General features: G+C 56.0%; 1 pseudogene; it reads left to right on the plus strand.

The window, feature by feature from the left end:
* Window positions 1–15,033: 15,033 nt before the first annotated feature.
* On the plus strand, window positions 15,034–15,746 carry LOC138070735 (melanoma-associated antigen 10-like; annotated as a pseudogene).
* The last annotated feature ends 2,723 nt before the right edge of the window (window positions 15,747–18,469 follow it).

Consider the following 18,469-nt stretch of genomic DNA (forward strand, 5'->3'; position numbering starts at 1 on the left):
CAGGGAGAGCTGCCCCTTCAGCCCCCTGCACCCGCCCGCACACCAGACTGCAGTGACCTCACCACCTCCTGAGGCCCGGAACTCGCTCCTGTCATTTGATGCCAGGCACAGCCTTAACCTGTTGAGTCTCTGCTGCCTCCACACTTCTGAACCTGCCTGAAGCCAGGGACGCTGGTGGATGTTGCATCTTTTTTTTTTTTTTTTTAATATAACCGCAAAAGAGACACAGATGTATGGATGTTGCATCTCTTCTGGCTAGTACTTATTTCTTTTGTCATTTGGATCTCAGACTCTGAGTCTCAGATAAATAAAAAAAGCAGTCAAAATCGCTGCTCTGTGCGTTTTCCTCTTAGAGGTTATGTTATTCAACCGGGGTGTATGTGTGTGTTAGAGGGGTGCGGAGCAGTGTCTTTCCCAGCTGGGAATCAAAGTTCCCAGGATCCAGTCACCCAGCAGGATTTCTCCACTTAGCAGCTTCTCTTCACTCATTTCATCCCTCTGATATCTAGAGCATGGGCACAAGTGGCCAAAATAAAGTCCAGATGACCAAATAAATGGTCATTTCAATATACTTGGTAATCTGCTTTCCCAGGACAGAGAGTAGAGGGCCAGCCCAGGGAATACTGGGCCATACTTCAAAGCAACATTTGCTCTTCTCCAGGATTCTGAGCAGATGGTGGGGCAGTGGTAGAAAACACCTCCTTTGCCCCTGTGGTCAACAGCAATGCAACAACAGTCAGGACCCCTTCCTTCCTGCCCGAGAAAGAGATCTCTCTGTGTTTTATCCAAGATGCAAAAGGATACCTCACAGCAATGATCTGTTTCAGACTTTCCCGTCACCCCCAAGACACACTGTCTGCACGTCTGAAGGATGCCACCACGCAGCCTCATCACAATCACCTCCCACAGAAGGAACCCAGCTTCCCAAAGCCCCAGAACGCCCTGGCTCAGACACTGACGTTGCAGCGTTCCTCTAGGAGCCCGAGCGCCCCGCCCTGGGTTGCCTGGTTTAGTGTGACTAGGGGACTTATCTCCACCTTCTTCGTGTGACTACGGCTCCTAGAACATCGCTCAAGGTGTGGGGGGTGTCCGGCTTCTCCTAGTGTCCCCACTGCTAACCCAGCCTTTCATGGAGCAGCGGCTCCATAAAGGTCTTTGGAATACACGAGCCAGTGAGCAGGGGGCTCAATTCATGATCCGCTGACTCCTTAAATAACCCAGGCAAATCCAAATGAACAAGACATTATTTAGTTTTTGAAAATGACACACAAGAAGGACAGAACCATGAATTCACTACCATTACTTTTATCATCTCTTCCATCATCAATATTACTGCCAAGTAAGCTCACTTTTCCAAAACAGTTCTAATTCCAATTCCATCGCATCCTGTTCAGGACCACAAAATACAATGGAAGAGTCTCCAATCTCTTTTACAAAACAGCAAAACTCTTGCTCACAATCTGGGTAAGCGCAAATGCACTGTCATCAGCATCATTCACGAAGCTGAGACACTGAAGTTTATTTAGCATTCTATGAAAACAATCAGAGTTTGAACATTTTCTAAGGAGAACTGGTGAATCTCCATGTCATCATACAGAAAACAAATGCAATGAAGCTATACACTGGTTCCCCAAACTGCCCCAGGCCCTCACTTCTGAGAAGGCTGACCGCTCCCTCTTCAATCTCAGAGCGAAGGCTCACCTGGATGCTGCTCTGGCTCAGTCCGCCTCATCCTACTCCCCTGCAGCCTCTGCAGACCGCAGTGGGAAGGCCCTCAAAGCCCTTTGTTTGACCCTGAGCAGAAATGCCATGATTTCCCTCTTGCTGGTCTCCGCATAAGCCCGGGGACCCCACAGGAACTCATAGCGAGCAGGGTGGCTGTAAGGCACCTGCCGGTACTCCAGGTACCCCTCCTGCACCCACACGTGGGTCAGAAGCGTCCTGGGCTCCCCAAAGATGCAGTGCACACTCCCAGCATACACACCCAATCTGCTGAGCGCTCCCCAGACCTTCTGCTCAGGGGCACGGTCTCCATTCCGCATGATCAGGTTGAGGACCAGCACCAGGAGGCCGGCCTTGGGGAGGCTCTGCCCACTGCTCAGCATTGCGTTGCAGCTGAGGCCCAGGATGGAGACCATGATGTAGATGTGCTCCCTGGGGTCCACCTCCTTCACTTCCACGCCAAAGACCAGCTGCAGGCACTGCGAGGCTTGGCTGAAGACCACCGGGAAGTACTCCTGGTTATCCCTGAGGACCTTATTCAGCATTTCCGCCTGGGAGGTCGGCTCCTTGGCTCGATACTTGAGGAGCAGGAACTTCATTAGGCTAGCTATCATCTCATTCAGCGCTTCCTGGGGCAAGGACTCCCCAGTGCCTAAGGAGGACACTGTGGGGGAGGAGGCCGAGGCAGATGCAGCCACCCCTGCCTCAGCCCCCAAGAGCTGCGCATTCACCGGGCCCTGGGCCTCGCCAGGGTCCTGAAAACCTTCCTCGGGCTTGCTCAGCTCACTCATCTCGACCACGAGCGTGATGCCTGGGATCAAACCACAGACAGGAGTCAGCCAGGGTGACAGATGGGGACCACGGGCCAGGCTGGGGGAGAGAGGGGCTGTGAATGGCCTCAGCTGAGCACCACACCCTGGGCGGACTGACACAGGCAACTTACAGGTCTCCGCTTGAGGGGTGCTCTCAGACCTCACAGGGGCAAGCCTCCGGGGCAGCCAGTCCCCTGGCTACCGGAAGGAGGAAGTGAGGTGGCTCCGCAGGGTACAGTCAGCACAGTCCAAGACTTCCGAGGCTGACAAGGTGGGGGATTAGGCCCTTGGGTGGTCCCTTCTGTTCTGGGGTGGGGAGCCCCCGGTGCACACTCAGGGTACCCTCCTCACCTTGACTCCGGGTACTGCCTGCACCTTCTCTGCCCTCTGACCTCAGGGCACGAGCCTCAGTCCTCTGCCTTCCCCTCCTGGTTCCTGCAGCTCCTGTGAGAAAAAGGGAGGGGGCAGCTCGGGGGTATCCTGTGGCACAGCCCTCAGCCTTCTGTGACAGTACGCGGGGTGGACTCTGTGAGGTCCCCCCAGTTGTGTGGTGGGAGGTCCCCTCAGGGCTCCCTTGTAGTGCTCACCTTGCCCCTGGCACCACCTGGTCCCTCCCCTCTGGGGGCCTGCATGGAAATTCGGAACAAGATCCCAGCCTCAACAGAAAGCGCTGAGGGGCTCCACATGCTGCCGAACCTGCCCAGGGCTTCCTGTGGGTCCTAGGCTGGGGACATGCTCGGTCCTCAGCTCCTCCTCACGTCCTGCCTGGCCTCCCAGCACTGACCACAGGGGCGGGGGTCTGCTTAGTCCTCCCTCGGGTTTGCGGAGTTCAGCCTCTGCCGACCTGAAGCCTCTGCCCTCCGCCCAAATAAACCTCACCTCCCGGGGTCCCTAAGCCAGAAGTCAAGAAACTGCTCACCCCACTCCAGGGCCTCCAAGAGTCCCCACAAGGGCTAGGATCCCTGCCTCCCTGTTGGGGTCTTTCCGCTTCAGTCCATCCTCGCATGCAGCCTGGCCCTCAGGCAGGACCGGAGATTGTCCCGTCCGCCATTTTGAGACCCCCGCCGCTTTCACAAGATCCCCAGTCTCTCTCAGACCAGCATGTAAGAAAGGCAGACACACAGAATGTGCTCCCAGGGCCGACTACAGGGGCGGGGATCTGTGGGGTTCCGTCGCTCCTCATGCAGGGTCCCCTCAGTCCTCCCTCAGGCACCTCACCTGCCTCCGGCCGGGACCTGGGATTCTCGCCTCTCCCCAGCTGAAGCCCCGCCCCTTATACCACCCCCAGGCTCTCCAAGACCCGGATGTCAGGAAGTCAGACCATGCCTGCTGCGCTCCTCCGACCCCCACAGTTGCCCTGGACTGACGGCAGAGATGAGCTTCTCTGAGGTACCCTCTGATTGGGGTTCAGGGTCCTCTAGTTCCTCCTCAGGGTCCTCAACCTGACACCCCACCGGACCTGGGAATCCGACCACCTAAGGCCCCGCCCCATATGCAAGGTCCCCAGTCTGAGATCCCGACCGACCGACCTCAGGAAGTCAGCCCCCCTACCAGGTCTCCAGTCTGAGATCCGGATATGAGGAAGTGAAACCGCGCACGCTGGGCTCATCCTACCCCAGGGCCACCAAGGGCCAACAGCAGCTACAGGCTTCCCTGAGGTCTCCTCTGATTGGGGTCCAGAGTCCGCTCAGTCCTCCCTCAGGGTCCTCAACTTGAAACTCTGGAGGAGCTGGGCTTCTTCCCTCTGCTCACCCGAGGCCACGCCCCCTTTCCCAGGTCCCCAGTTTCTCTGAGACCTGGATGTCAGGAAATGCAGCATGTGCTCATCCACCCTCTGTGTTCCCTGAGCCTTGATGTGAGGGTCCCGCCTCGGGTCAACACTAGGGGCATCCCTGGATCTGCCAGGGCTCAAGATGAGGTCCCTGAGGGATGATAAAAGGTAACCCCACTGATCCCTGCCCCTGCTGCCAGCCCTGGGCCACCCTGGTGGTGGGATGAGCACTTGGCAGCCGGTTCGGACTTCCGCATCTGCATCTCAGAGACATTAGGCAACTGTTAGAAGGGGCAGGGCCTCAGACGGGAAGAGGGGGAGATCTTAGTTCTTTTGAGGGTCAAGGTGAAGACACTAAGGGAAGACTGAAGAGGACGCTGGACCCCAGAGCAGAGTGGGGTCTGGGAGGACATAGGGCAGATGAACCATGCTGCATTTCCTGACATCCGGGTGTCAGAGAGACTGGGGACCTGACATAACGGATGGGGCACGAGTGGGGAGAGGAGAGAATCGAAAGCCCTTACACAGAGACAAGTTGAGGTCCCTGAGGGATGACTGAAGGGACCCCAAGTGAAGACTCTAGGGACCCCAAGGTAAGACTGATGGAACCCCACAGATCTCAGCCCCTGTTATCGGCCCTGGGAGCCCTTGGGGCGAGAAGAGCACACTAGGTCTGTCCTCTCTTCCTGAGTTCCGGGTCTGTGAGTGTGGGGACCAGGTGCGAGGAGCAGGGACCTCTTCCCACCTTTCCTAGTGGGGAGACGACAGAGCCTAGGTCCTACCGGAAGTCAAGGTGAACACCCTGAGTGAGGACTGAGGGTAGTCAGATCTCAGACCAGAGGGAACCTTGGTAGTCCCCAGGCAGGACAACTTCATGCCGCATTGCCTGACATCCCTGTCAGAGAGACGGGCGAAAGCAGCAGAGCCTCCCGATTGCAGACAGGACACTTGCAGATCTTGCCTGGAGTACAGGCTCCATGCGAGGAGGGACCGAGACAGTTAAGACCCCAACAGGGAGGGACTTGGCCCTTGCAGGAGGGTCTTGGAGGGCCCAGAGCAGGGTGGTGAGCAGGGTGAGCAGCTTCTTGACACCTGGCCTAGGGACCTCGTGAGGTGAGGTTTTTCGGGTGGAGTGCGGATGTCTTCGGGTTAGCAGAGGCTGGACACACCAGTCCCGATGGAGGACTAAGCAGACCCCTGCCTCTGTGGTCAGTGCTGGGAGGCCGGGCAGGACGTGAGGAGGAGTTGAGGACCGAGCATCTCCCCAGCCTAGGACCCGTGGGATTCCCTGGGCAGGTGCGGCCTCTCGTGGGGCCCCTCAGCACTTTTTGTTCAGGCTAGGGTCTTGTTCTGAGTTTCCTTGCAGGTCCCCAGAGGGTAGGGATCAGGTTGTACCAGGGGAAAGGTGAGCACTGCAAGGGAGCCCTGAGGGGACCTCCCGCCACACAAAACTGAGGGGACCTCACAGAGTCCACCCCTCGTACTGTCACAGAAGGCTGAGGGCTGTGCCACAGGATACCCCCGAGCTGCGTCCTCCCTTTCTCTCACAGGAGCTGCAGGAACCAGGAGGCGAAAGCAGAGGTCTGAGGCCCATGTCCTGAGGTCAGAGAGCAGAGGTGGTCCAGGCAGTACCTGGAGTCAAGGTGAGGAGGGTGCCCTGAGTGTACACCAGGGGCTCCCCATCCCAGAACAGAGGGGACCCCACATGGGCCTAGTCCCACCACCTTGTCAGCCTCGGAAGTCTTGGACTGTGCTGACTGCACCCTGGGGAGACACCTCACTTCCTTCTTCAGGTAGCCAGGGGACTGGATGCCCCGGAGGCTTGCGCCTGTGAAGTCTGAGAACACCTTTCAAGAGGAGATGCATAAGTGGCCTGTGGCCGCCCAGGGTGTGGTTTTCAGCTGAGGCTGTTCACATCCCCTCTCTCCACCATCCAGGCCTGTGGTCCCCATATGTCCCCATCTGCCCCCCGCCCCCCTCCGCCGCCTCCCTCCTGCCTCAGGCTGTGGTTTGATCCCAGGCATCGCGCTCATGGTCGACATGAGTGAGCTGAGCAAGCTCGAGGAAGAACTTAGGACCCAGGCCCAGGGCCCATTGGAGGCGCAGCTCTCGGGGCCTGAGGCAGGGGAGACTGCAATTGCCCCCCACCCCAGTCTCTGGCCTTGCCCCCGGTAGCTCTGAATGAGATGCTGGCTAACCTGATTAAGTTCCTGCTGCTCATGCATCCGGCCAAGGAGCTGACCTCCCAGGTGGAAATGCTAAAGAAGGTCCTCAGGGATGACCAGCAGCACTTTCCGGTGGTCTTCGGCCAAGCCTCATAGTGCCTGCAGCTGGTCTGTGGTGTGGAGGTGAAGGAGGTGGAACCCAGGGAGCACATCTACATCATGGTCCCCACCGTGGGCCTCACCTATGATATGATGCTGAACAGTGGGCAGGGCCTGCCCAAGGCCGGCCTCCCGGTACTGGTCCTCAGCCTAATCATGTGGAATGGAGACCGTGCCCCCGAGGAGGAGGTCAGGGGAGCACTCAGCAGGATGGGGGGGCTGTCGAGAGTGAGCACTGCAACTTTGGGGAGCCCAGGGAGCTGCTTACCCACATGTGGGTACAGGAGGGGTACCTGGCATACCGGCAAGTGCCTGAAAGCCACCCTGCCCGCTCTGAGCTCCTGTGGGGTCCCCAGGCCTATGCGGAGACCAGCAAGTGGGACGTCGTGGCATTTCTGCTCAGGGTCAAACAAAGGGCTTTGAGGGCCTTCCCACCCCTGTCTACGTAGCCTGCAAGGGAGGAGGATGAGGCGGGCTGAGCCAGAGCAGCATCCAGGTGATCCTTCCCTCTGTGATTGAAGAGGGAGAGGTCAGCCTTCTCAGACGTGCTGGCCCAGGCCAGTTGGGGAAACGGGTGTATAGCATCTTTGGATTCCTGTTCTCTATGATGACATGGAGATTCATCTGCTTTCCTTAGAGAACTTTCAAAATTTGATTTTTTCTTTTTTTTTTTTTTTTGTTCCATGATTGTTTTCATAGAAGGCTAAATAAACTTCAGTGTCTTAACTTAGTGAATGATGTTGATCACAGTGTGTTTGAACTTACCCAGTTCGAGAACAAGAGCTTCGCTGTTTTGTAAAAGAGATTGGAGACTCTTCCATTGTGTTTTGTGGTCCCGAACAGGATGCAATGGAATTGGAATTAGAACTGTTTTGGAAAAGTGAGCTTACTTGGCAGTAATATTGATGGGGGAAGAATTAGATGATAAAAGTAATTGTAGTGAATTCATGGTTCTGTCCTTCTTGTGTGTCATTTTCAAAAACTAAATAATCTCTGTTTATTTGGATTTGCCTGGGTCATTTTAGGAAGTAGCAGAATGAATTGAGCCCCCTGCTCACTGGCTCGTGTATTCCGAAGACCTTTTAGGAGCCTCTGCTCTGTGAAATGCTGTGTTAGCAGTGGGGACACTAGGAGAAGCAGGACACCCCCACACCTAGAGCGACGGTCTAGGAGCTGCAGTCACATGAGGAAGGTGGAAAGACATCCCGTAGTCGCAATGAACAGTGCAACACAGGGCGGGGTGGTGGGGTTACAGGAGGAGTGTTGGAGTGTCAGTGCCTGAGCCAGGGTGGTTTGGGGCTTGGGAAAGCTGGGTTCTTTCTGTGGGAGGTGACTGTGTTGAGGCTGGGTGGTGGCAGCCCTCAGACTTGCAGACAGTGTGTCTTGGGGGTGACGGGAAATTCTGAAGTGGATCGTTGCTGTGAGGTGTCCTTTTGCATCTTGGATAAAGCCCAGAGAGATCTCTTTCTTGGGCAGGAAGGGAGGGGCCCTGGCTCTCGTCACATTGCTCTTGATCACAGGGGCAAATGAGGTGTTTTCACACCCCACGCTGCTGCTACTGCTGCTAAGTCGCTTCAGTCGTGTCTGACTCTGTGCGACCCCATAGACAGCAGCCCACCAGGCTCCCCCGTCCCTGGGATTCTCCAGGCAAGAACACTGGAGTGGGTTGCCATTTCCTTCTCCAGTGCGTGAAAGTGAAAAGTGAAAGTGAAGTCGCTCAGTCATGTCCGACTCCTAGAGACCCCACGGACTGCAGCCTACCAGGCTCCTCCGTCCATGGGATTTTCCAGGCAAGAGTACTGGAGTGGGGTGCCGTTGCCTTCTCTGACTGAACACCTGACATCTCTCCAATCCCACACTGCCTACCGGATGCTCAACAAAGAGCAGCAGGTAGAACTCATAATGACAAAATCTCCTGTTTTGGGGAAGACAGTCTGAGCAGGTCACATGGGTCTTGAAATTCTCAACCATTTCCAAGTGTCCACTGACTATGTGGCAGGTGCCATGTATGTAGCCAGAATCACATCTTCTGTTCCTGTTGTTCTCTGGCACTCAGCAGGGAGAGCTGCCCCTTCAGCCCCCTGCACCCGCCCGCACACCAGACTGCAGTGACCTCACCACCTCCTGAGGCCCGGAACTCGCTCCTGTCATTTGATGCCAGGCACAGCCTTAACCTGTTGAGTCTCTGCTGCCTCCACACTTCTGAACCTGCCTGAAGCCAGGGACGCTGGTGGATGTTGCATCTTTTTTTTTTTTTTTTTTTAATATAACAGCAAAAGAGACACAGATGTATGGATGTTGCATCTCTTCTGGCTAGTACTTATTTCTTTTGTCATCTGGATCTCAGACTCTGAGTCTCAGATAAATAAAAAAAGCAGTCAAAATCGCTGCTCTGTGCGTTTTCCTCTTAGAGGTTATGTTATTCAACCGGGGTGTATGTGTGTGTTTGAGGGGTGCGGAGCAGTGTCTTTCCCAGCTGGGAATCAAAGTTCCCAGGATCCAGTCACCCAGCAGGATTTCTCCACTTAGCAGCTTCTCTTCACTCATTTCATCCCTCTGATATCTAGAGCATGGGCACAAGTGGCCAAAATAAAGTCCAGATGACCAAATAAATGGTCATTTCAATATACTTGGTAATCTGCTTTCCCAGGACAGAGAGTAGAGGACCAGCCCAGGGAATACTGGGCCATACTTCAAAGCAACATTTGCTCTTCTCCAGGATTCTGAGCAGATGGTGGGGCAGTGGTAGAAAACACCTCCTTTGCCCCTGTGGTCAACAGCAATGCAACAACAGTCAGGACCCCTTCCTTCCTGCCCGAGAAAGAGATCTCTCTGTGTTTTATCCAAGATGCAAAAGGATACCTCACAGCAATGATCTGTTTCAGACTTTCCCGTCACCCCCAAGACACACTGTCTGCACGTCTGAAGGATGCCACCACGCAGCCTCATCACAATCACCTCCCACAGAAGGAACCCAGCTTCCCAAAGCCCCAGAACGCCCTGGCTCAGACACTGACGTTGCAGCGTTCCTCTAGGAGCCCGAGCGCCCCGCCCTGGGTTGCCTGGTTTAGTGTGACTAGGGGACTTATCTCCACCTTCTTCGTGTGACTACGGCTCCTAGATCATCGCTCAAGGTGTGGGGGGTGTCCGGCTTCTCCTAGTGTCCCCACTGCTAACCCAGCCTTTCATGGAGCAGCGGCTCCATAAAGGTCTTTGGAATACACGAGCCAGTGAGCAGGGGGCTCAATTCATGATCCGCTGACTCCTTAAATAACCCAGGCAAATCCAAATGAACAAGACATTATTTAGTTGTTGAAAATGACACACAAGAAGGACAGAACCATGAATTCACTACCATTACTTTTATCATCTCTTCCATCATCAATATTACTGCCAAGTAAGCTCACTTTTCCAAAACAGTTCTAATTCCAATTCCATCGCATCCTGTTCAGGACCACAAAATACAATGGAAGAGTCTCCGATCTCTTTTACAAAACAGCAAAACTCTTGCTCACAATCTGGGTAAGCGCAAATGCACTGTCATCAGCATCATTCACGAAGCTGAGACACTGAAGTTTATTTAGCATTCTATGAAAACAATCAGAGTTTGAACATTTTCTAAGGAGAACTGGTGAATCTCCATGTCATCATACAGAAAACAAATGCAATGAAGCTATACACTGGTTCCCCAAACTGCCCCAGGCCCTCACTTCTGAGAAGGCTGACCGCTCCCTCTTCAATCTCAGAGCGAAGGCTCACCTGGATGCTGCTCTGGCTCAGTCCGCCTCATCCTACTCCCCTGCAGCCTCTGCAGACCGCAGTGGGAAGGCCCTCAAAGCCCTTTGTTTGACCCTGAGCAGAAATGCCATGATTTCCCTCTTGCTGGTCTCCGCATAAGCCCGGGGACCCCACAGGAACTCATAGCGAGCAGGGTGGCTGTAAGGCACCTGCCGGTACTCCAGGTACCCCTCCTGCACCCACACGTGGGTCAGAAGCGTCCTGGGCTCCCCAAAGATGCAGTGCACACTCCCAGCATACACACCCAATCTGCTGAGCGCTCCCCAGACCTTCTGCTCAGGGGCACGGTCTCCATTCCGCATGATCAGGTTGAGGACCAGCACCAGGAGGCCGGCCTTGGGGAGGCTCTGCCCACTGCTCAGCACTGCGTTGCAGCTGAGGCCCAGGATGGAGACCATGATGTAGATGTGCTCCCTGGGGTCCACCTCCTTCACTTCCACGCCAAAGACCAGCTGCAGGCACTGCGAGGCTTGGCTGAAGACCACCGGGAAGTACTCCTGGTTATCCCTGAGGACCTTATTCAGCATTTCCGCCTGGGAGGTCGGCTCCTTGGCTCGATACTTGAGGAGCAGGAACTTCATTAGGCTAGCTATCATCTCATTCAGCGCTTCCTGGGGCAAGGACTCCCCAGTGCCTAAGGAGGACACTGTGGGGGAGGAGGCCGAGGCAGATGCAGCCACCCCTGCCTCAGCCCCCAAGAGCTGCGCATTCACCGGGCCCTGGGCCTCGCCAGGGTCCTGAAAACCTTCCTCGGGCTTGCTCAGCTCACTCATCTCGACCACGAGCGTGATGCCTGGGATCAAACCACAGACAGGAGTCAGCCAGGGTGACAGATGGGGACCACGGGCCAGGCTGGGGGAGAGAGGGGCTGTGAATGGCCTCAGCTGAGCACCACACCCTGGGCGGACTGACACAGGCAACTTACAGGTCTCCGCTTGAGGGGTGCTCTCAGACCTCACAGGGGCAAGCCTCCGGGGCAGCCAGTCCCCTGGCTACCGGAAGGAGGAAGTGAGGTGGCTCCGCAGGGTACAGTCAGCACAGTCCAAGACTTCCGAGGCTGACAAGGTGGGGGATTAGGCCCTTGGGTGGTCCCTTCTGTTCTGGGGTGGGGAGCCCCCGGTGTACACTCAGGGTACCCTCCTCACCTTGACTCCGGGTACTGCCTGCACCTTCTCTGCCCTCTGACCTCAGGGCACGAGCCTCAGTCCTCTGCCTTCCCCTCCTGGTTCCTGCAGCTCCTGTGAGAAAAAGGGAGGGGGCAGCTCGGGGGTATCCTGTGGCACAGCCCTCAGCCTTCTGTGACAGTACGCGGGGTGGACTCTGTGAGGTCCCCCCAGTTGTGTGGTGGGAGGTCCCCTCAGGGCTCCCTTGTAGTGCTCACCTTGCCCCTGGCACCACCTGGTCCCTCCCCTCTGGGGGCCTGCATGGAAATTCGGAACAAGATCCCAGCCTCAACAGAAAGCGCTGAGGGGCTCCACATGCTGCCGAACCTGCCCAGGGCTTCCTGTGGGTCCTAGGCTGGGGACATGCTCGGTCCTCAGCTCCTCCTCACGTCCTGCCTGGCCTCCCAGCACTGACCACAGGGGCGGGGGTCTGCTTAGTCCTCCCTCGGGTTTGCGGAGTTCAGCCTCTGCCGACCTGAAGCCTCTGCCCTCCGCCCAAACAAACCTCACCTCCCGGGGTCCCTAAGCCAGAAGTCAAGAAACTGCTCACCCCACTCCAGGGCCTCCAAGAGTCCCCACAAGGGCTAGGATCCCTGCCTCCCTGTTGGGGTCTTTCCGCTTCAGTCCATCCTCGCATGCAGCCTGGCCCTCAGGCAGGACCGGAGATTGTCCCGTCCGCCATTTTGAGACCCCCGCCGCTTTCACAAGATCCCCAGTCTCTCTCAGACCAGCATGTAAGAAAGGCAGACACACAGAATGTGCTCCCAGGGCCGACTACAGGGGCGGGGATCTGTGGGGTTCCGTCGCTCCTCATGCAGGGTCCCCTCAGTCCTCCCTCAGGCACCTCACCTGCCTCCGGCCGGGACCTGGGATTCTCGCCTCTCCCCAGCTGAAGCCCCGCCCCTTATACCACCCCCAGGCTCTCCAAGACCCGGATGTCAGGAAGTCAGACCATGCCTGCTGCGCTCCTCCGACCCCCACAGTTGCCCTGGACTGACGGCAGAGATGAGCTTCTCTGAGGTACCCTCTGATTGGGGTTCAGGGTCCTCTAGTTCCTCCTCAGGGTCCTCAACCTGACACCCCACCGGACCTGGGAATCCGACCACCTAAGGCCCCGCCCCATATGCAAGGTCCCCAGTCTGAGATCCCGACCGACCGACCTCAGGAAGTCAGCCCCCCTACCAGGTCTCCAGTCTGAGATCCGGATATGAGGAAGTGAAACCGCGCACGCTGGGCTCATCCTACCCCAGGGCCACCAAGGGCCAACAGCAGCTACAGGCTTCCCTGAGGTCTCCTCTGATTGGGGTCCAGAGTCCGCTCAGTCCTCCCTCAGGGTCCTCAACTTGAAACTCTGGAGGAGCTGGGCTTCTTCCCTCTGCTCACCCGAGGCCACGCCCCCTTTCCCAGGTCCCCAGTTTCTCTGAGACCTGGATGTCAGGAAATGCAGCATGTGCTCATCCACCCTCTGTGTTCCCTGAGCCTTGATGTGAGGGTCCCGCCTCGGGTCAACACTAGGGGCATCCCTGGATCTGCCAGGGCTCAAGACGAGGTCCCTGAGGGATGATAAAAGGTAACCCCACTGATCCCTGCCCCTGCTGCCAGCCCTGGGCCACCCTGGTGGTGGGATGAGCACTTGGCAGCCGGTTCGGACTTCCGCATCTGCATCTCAGAGACATTAGGCAACTGTTAGAAGGGGCAGGGCCTCAGACGGGAAGAGGGGGAGATCTTAGTTCTTTTGAGGGTCAAGGTGAAGACACTAAGGGAAGACTGAAGAGGACGCTGGACCCCAGAGCAGAGTGGGGTCTGGGAGGACATAGGGCAGATGAACCATGCTGCATTTCCTGACATCCGGGTGTCAGAGAGACTGGGGACCTGACATAACGGATGGGGCACGAGTGGGGAGAGGAGAGAATCGAAAGCCCTTACACAGAGACAAGTTGAGGTCCCTGAGGGATGACTGAAGGGACCCCAAGTGAAGACTCTAGGGACCCCAAGGTAAGACTGATGGAACCCCACAGATCTCAGCCCCTGTTATCGGCCCTGGGAGCCCTTGGGGCGAGAAGAGCACACTAGGTCTGTCCTCTCTTCCTGAGTTCCGGGTCTGTGAGTGTGGGGACCAGGTGCGAGGAGCAGGGACCTCTTCCCACCTTTCCTAGTGGGGAGACGACAGAGCCTAGGTCCTACCGGAAGTCAAGGTGAACACCCTGAGTGAGGACTGAGGGTAGTCAGATCTCAGACCAGAGGGAACCTTGGTAGTCCCCAGGCAGGACAACTTCATGCCGCAGTGCCTGACATCCCTGTCAGAGAGACGGGCGAAAGCAGCAGAGCCTCCCGATTGCAGACAGGACACTTGCAGATCTTGCCTGGAGTACAGGCTCCATGCGAGGAGGGACCGAGACAGTTAAGACCCCAACAGGGAGGGACTTGGCCCTTGCAGGAGGGTCTTGGAGGGCCCAGAGCAGGGTGGTGAGCAGGGTGAGCAGCTTCTTGACACCTGGCCTAGGGACCTCGTGAGGTGAGGTTTTTCGGGTGGAGTGCGGATGTCTTCGGGTTAGCAGAGGCTGGACACACCAGTCCCGATGGAGGACTAAGCAGACCCCTGCCTCTGTGGTCAGTGCTGGGAGGCCGGGCAGGACGTGAGGAGGAGTTGAGGACCGAGCATCTCCCCAGCCTAGGACCCGTGGGATTCCCTGGGCAGGTGCGGCCTCTCGTGGGGCCCCTCAGCACTTTTTGTTCAGGCTAGGGTCTTGTTCTGAGTTTCCTTGCAGGTCCCCAGAGGGTAGGGATCAGGTTGTACCAGGGGAAAGGTGAGCACTGCAAGGGAGCCCTGAGGGGACCTCCCGCCACACAAAACTGAGGGGACCTCACAGAGTCCACCCCTCGTACTGTCACAGAAGGCTGAGGGCTGTGCCACAGGATACCACCCGAGCTGCGTCCTCCCTTTCTCTCACAGGAGCTGCAGGAACCAGGAGGCGAAAGCAGAGGTCTGAGGCCCATGTCCTGAGGTCAGAGAGCAGAGGTGGTCCAGGCAGTACCCGGAGTCAAGGTGAGGAGGGTGCCCTGAGTGTACACCAGGGGCTCCCCATCCCAGAACAGAGGGGACCCCACATGGGCCTAGTCCCACCACCTTGTCAGCCTCGGAAGTCTTGGACTGTGCTGACTGCACCCTGGGGAGACACCTCACTTCCTTCTTCAGGTAGCCAGGGGACTGGATGCCCCGGAGGCTTGCGCCTGTGAAGTCTGAGAACACCTTTCAAGAGGAGATGCATAAGTGGCCTGTGGCCGCCCAGGGTGTGGTTTTCAGCTGAGGCTGTTCACATCCCCTCTCTCCACCATCCAGGCCTGTGGTCCCCATATGTCCCCATCTGCCCCCCGCCCCCCTCCGCCGCCTCCCTCCTGCCTCAGGCTGTGGTTTGATCCCAGGCATCGCGCTCATGGTCGACATGAGTGAGCTGAGCAAGCTCGAGGAAGAACTTAGGACCCAGGCCCAGGGCCCATTGGAGGCGCAGCTCTCGGGGCCTGAGGCAGGGGAGACTGCAATTGCCCCCCACCCCAGTCTCTGGCCTTGCCCCCGGTAGCTCTGAATGAGATGCTGGCTAACCTGATTAAGTTCCTGCTGCTCATGCATCCGGCCAAGGAGCTGACCTCCCAGGTGGAAATGCTAAAGAAGGTCCTCAGGGATGAACAGGAGCACTTTCCGGTGGTCTTCGGCCAAGCCTCATAGTGCCTGCAGCTGGTCTGTGGTGTGGAGGTGAAGGAGGTGGAACCCAGGGAGCACATCTACATCATGGTCCCCACCGTGGGCCTCACCTATGATATGATGCTGAACAGTGGGCAGGGCCTGCCCAAGGCCGGCCTCCCGGTACTGGTCCTCAGCCTAATCATGTGGAATGGAGACCGTGCCCCCGAGGAGGAGGTCAGGGGAGCACTCAGCAGGATGGGGGGGGCTGTCGAGAGTGAGCACTGCAACTTTGGGGAGCCCAGGGAGCTGCTTACCCACATGTGGGTACAGGAGGGGTACCTGGCATACCGGCAAGTGCCTGAAAGCCACCCTGCCCGCTCTGAGCTCCTGTGGGGTCCCCAGGCCTATGCGGAGACCAGCAAGTGGGACGTCGTGGCATTTCTGCTCAGGGTCAAACAAAGGGCTTTGAGGGCCTTCCCACCCCTGTCTACGTAGCCTGCAAGGGAGGAGGATGAGGCGGGCTGAGCCAGAGCAGCATCCAGGTGATCCTTCCCTCTGTGATTGAAGAGGGAGAGGTCAGCCTTCTCAGACGTGCTGGCCCAGGCCAGTTGGGGAAACGGGTGTATAGCATCTTTGGATTCCTGTTCTCTATGATGACATGGAGATTCATCTGCTTTCCTTAGAGAACTTTCAAAATTTGATTTTTTCTTTTTTTTTTTTTTTTGTTCCATGATTGTTTTCATAGAAGGCTAAATAAACTTCAGTGTCTTAACTTAGTGAATGATGTTGATCACAGTGTGTTTGAACTTACCCAGTTCGAGAACAAGAGCTTCGCTGTTTTGTAAAAGAGATTGGAGACTCTTCCATTGTGTTTTGTGGTCCCGAACAGGATGCAATGGAATTGGAATTAGAACTGTTTTGGAAAAGTGAGCTTACTTGGCAGTAATATTGATGGGGGAAGAATTAGATGATAAAAGTAATTGTAGTGAATTCATGGTTCTGTCCTTCTTGTGTGTCATTTTCAAAAACTAAATAATCTCTGTTTATTTGGATTTGCCTGGGTCATTTTAGGAAGTAGCAGAATGAATTGAGCCCCCTGCTCACTGGCTCGTGTATTCCGAAGACCTTTTAGGAGCCTCTGCTCTGTGAAATGCTGTGTTAGCAGTGGGGACACTAGGAGAAGCAGGACACCCCCACACCTAGAGCGACGGTCTAGGAGCTGCAGTCACATGAGGAAGGTGGAAAGACATCCCGTAGTCGCAATGAACAGTGCAACACAGGGCGGGGTGGTGGGGTTACAGGAGGAGTGTTGGAGTGTCAGTGCCTGAGCCAGGGTGGTTTGGGGCTTGGGAAAGCTGGGTTCTTTCTGTGGGAGGTGACTGTGTTGAGGCTGGGTGGTGGCAGCCCTCAGACTTGCAGACAGTGTGTCTTGGGGGTGACGGGAAATTCTGAAGTGGATCGTTGCTGTGAGGTGTCCTTTTGCATCTTGGATAAAGCCCAGAGAGATCTCTTTCTTGGGCAGGAAGGGAGGGGCCCTGGCTCTCGTCACATTGCTCTTGATCACAGGGGCAAATGAGGTGTTTTCACACCCCACGCTGCTGCTACTGCTGCTAAGTCGCTTCAGTCGTGTCTGACTCTGTGCGACCCCATAGACAGCAGCCCACCAGGCTCCCCCGTCCCTGGGATTCTCCAGGCAAGAACACTGGAGTGGGTTGCCATTTCCTTCTCCAGTGCGTGAAAGTGAAAAGTGAAAGTGAAGTCGCTCAGTCATGTCCGACTCCTAGAGACCCCACGGACTGCAGCCTACCAGGCTCCTCCGTCCATGGGATTTTCCAGGCAAGAGTACTGGAGTGGGGTGCCATTGCCTTCTCTGACTGAACACCTGACATCTCTCCAATCCCACACTGCCTACCGGATGCTCAACAAAGAGCAGCAGGTAGAACTCATAATGACAAAATCTCCTGTTTTGGGGAAGACAGTCTGAGCAGGTCACATGGGTCTTGAAATTCTCAACCATTTCCAAGTGTCCACTGACTATGTGGCAGGTGCCATGTATGTAGCCAGAATCACATCTTCTGTTCCTGTTGTTCTCTGGCACTCAGCAGGGAGAGCTGCCCCTTCAGCCCCCTGCACCCGCCCGCACACCAGACTGCAGTGACCTCACCACCTCCTGAGGCCCGGAACTCGCTCCTGTCATTTGATGCCAGGCACAGCCTTAACCTGTTGAGTCTCTGCTGCCTCCACACTTCTGAACCTGCCTGAAGCCAGGGACGCTGGTGGATGTTGCATCTTTTTTTTTTTTTTTTTTTAATATAACAGCAAAAGAGACACAGATGTATGGATGTTGCATCTCTTCTGGCTAGTACTTATTTCTTTTGTCATCTGGATCTCAGACTCTGAGTCTCAGATAAATAAAAAAAGCAGTCAAAATCGCTGCTCTGTGCGTTTTCCTCTTAGAGGTTATGTTATTCAACCGGGGTGTATGTGTGTGTTTGAGGGGTGCGGAGCAGTGTCTTTCCCAGCTGGGAATCAAAGTTCCCAGGATCCAGTCACCCAGCAGGATTTCTCCACTTAGCAGCTTCTCTTCACTCATTTCATCCCTCTGATATCTAGAGCATGGGCACAAGTGGCCAAAATAAAGTCCAGATGACCAAATAAATGGTCATTTCAATATACTTGGTAATCTGCTTTCCCAGGACAGAGAGTAGAGGACCAGCCCAGGGAATACTGGGCCATACTTCAAAGCAACATTTGCTCTTCTCCAGGATTCTGAGCAGATGGTGGGGCAGTGGTAGAAAACACCTCCTTTGCCCCTGTGGTCAACAGCAATGCAACAACAGTCAGGACCCCTTCCTTCCTGCCCGAGAAAGAGATCTCTCTGTGTTTTATCCAAGATGCAAAAGGATACCTCACAGCAATGATCTGTTTCAGACTTTCCCGTCACCCCCAAGACACACTGTCTGCACGTCTGAAGGATGCCACCACGCAGCCTCATCACAATCACCTCCCACAGAAGGAACCCAGCTTCCCAAAGCCCCAGAACGCCCTGGCTCAGACACTGACGTTGCAGCGTTCCTCTAGGAGCCCGAGCGCCCCGCCCTGGGTTGCCTGGTTTAGTGTGACTAGGGGACTTATCTCCACCTTCTTCGTGTGACTACGGCTCCTAGATCATCGCTCAAGGTGTGGGGGGTGTCCGG

The sequence above is a fragment of the Capricornis sumatraensis genome, chromosome X (genome assembly GCF_032405125.1).
Source record: "Capricornis sumatraensis isolate serow.1 chromosome X, serow.2, whole genome shotgun sequence".
In the NCBI taxonomy this organism is placed as follows: Eukaryota; Metazoa; Chordata; class Mammalia; order Artiodactyla; family Bovidae; genus Capricornis; species Capricornis sumatraensis.